Source organism: Hipposideros armiger, unplaced genomic scaffold (assembly GCF_001890085.2).
Source record: "Hipposideros armiger isolate ML-2016 unplaced genomic scaffold, ASM189008v1 scaffold_37, whole genome shotgun sequence".
Lineage (NCBI taxonomy): Eukaryota > Metazoa > Chordata > Mammalia > Chiroptera > Hipposideridae > Hipposideros > Hipposideros armiger.
In genome coordinates this window covers 4112451-4114066 of record NW_017731387.1, presented here as the reverse complement: position 1 = coordinate 4114066, position 1616 = coordinate 4112451, and positions in this window count along the sequence as shown.

Genomic DNA, 1616 nt, shown 5'->3' with positions numbered 1-1616 from the left:
TCACTACCATTAGAAGGCAGCATGATACAATGGAGAAAATTGGGGCTTTGGGTTTACAAAGACAAGTCTTCATTCTCCCACTGGATATGGGACCTTGAGTGCAACGATTAACTTCTCTGAGTTCATGTTTGGCCAAGTCCCGTGCCTCCTGCTCCTCTGCCTGCAACGTCCTTGACCTCCCCGGGGCCACTCGCTGTGCTCCAGACAGCAGGGTCTTTCTGCAGCCACAGCGTGTCCAGTCCAGGCCTCCAGGGCTGTGCCCCAGCTGCTCCTTCTGCCTCGACAGCTCCTGCCTCCAACCGTCTTCACAGCGCGGGCTCTTCCCGCTCAGACTCCTGAGACACCCTCTCTGACCCCCCAATCAGCCGTCCTGTTCTAATGCTCTACGGAACAGTTAGTACTACCATGTGCTGGGTCGGCGGGAAAGTCATGACGCATTTTTGCATTGAAAAACAGAAAAATACGTTATGACTTTCCTGATGACCCAATAGTATTTGGGGGTATTTATTCCCCTCTGCCCCCCGCCCCATAGTGTGACCTCAGGAGAGCAGACCACGATCTCTGTCCAGTGTCTCAGCACCTAGAACCTGCCTACAGCCCGGCAGGCATTCGGATGTTTACGGCAGGAATGTGAGCGCCGCAGAGCTCTGCCCCCCAACAAGATGCCAGGTCCAGGGAGCCCCCTGCCCCGCACTGGTGTGCTAAGCGCTGCGCAGCACCCCTGGCTCACGGACCTCCCACCCTGCCCACTGCCCGAGGCCACAGCACAGCTTCTGGAAGCTCCAGGGCCCTCTGAGTCCCCAGCCTACTTACTCAGCTCTTCACTGGGATTGTCACCAAGAAACCTCCGCCTCAAAATAGGAGCCAGGGTCCTCAGGGACAGGGGCGTGCCTCTGTGGTGCTGGACTGCAATGGGCAGTGTCAGTGTGGACACTGGTGTTTTGTGCCCATCCACAGCTGTATGTTATGGAGGCGGGTATGTGTGTGTCCCAGCTCTGTCCGCTAAGCCCAGTAGCAATAAGCCTACTGCCTGGGACTTGGTTTCTAGTGCCCTTCCCACTAAAAGGAACCAGGGCTCTTGAAGAAATGGCTCTTTCCAGGGCTGGAGGAGGAAAAGCACAAAACGAGCTAGAATATATGTGAGTATGTGTGCGCACATGCCAGAAAGTACGAAAATGCCAACGAATGATGGGCTGTGTTAAAAGGTCACAGCATCCAGCTGGGAGGAGGTCTCATTGGCCAAATCGGGGACAATTTAAGCATCAAAACAAATGATGATAATCAAGGATTATGACCCATTGAATAAAACAAGAATCAATGAGTCCATTCTGATATAAATGAATAAATAAGTAAAAGAGAAAGAAGGAAATGCTCTTCCATGTGGAATACCAACCAATAAACGGAAAAAATGAGAGCAATAATCAATAGGGATTGATTCAAGCAAGGATCATTTCTGGAAGCTAAAGTGGTGGGTAAAAGGTTGATGAACAGGACATTTCAAATTATCTCCCCACAAATTACTTATTAATTAAAAATGGAGAAATACGTGTTGGTTATGAGCTGGCTTGGGACGCCAGCTGTGAGCAGCAGGGCCCCGGTTCGGATCCCACACGGGG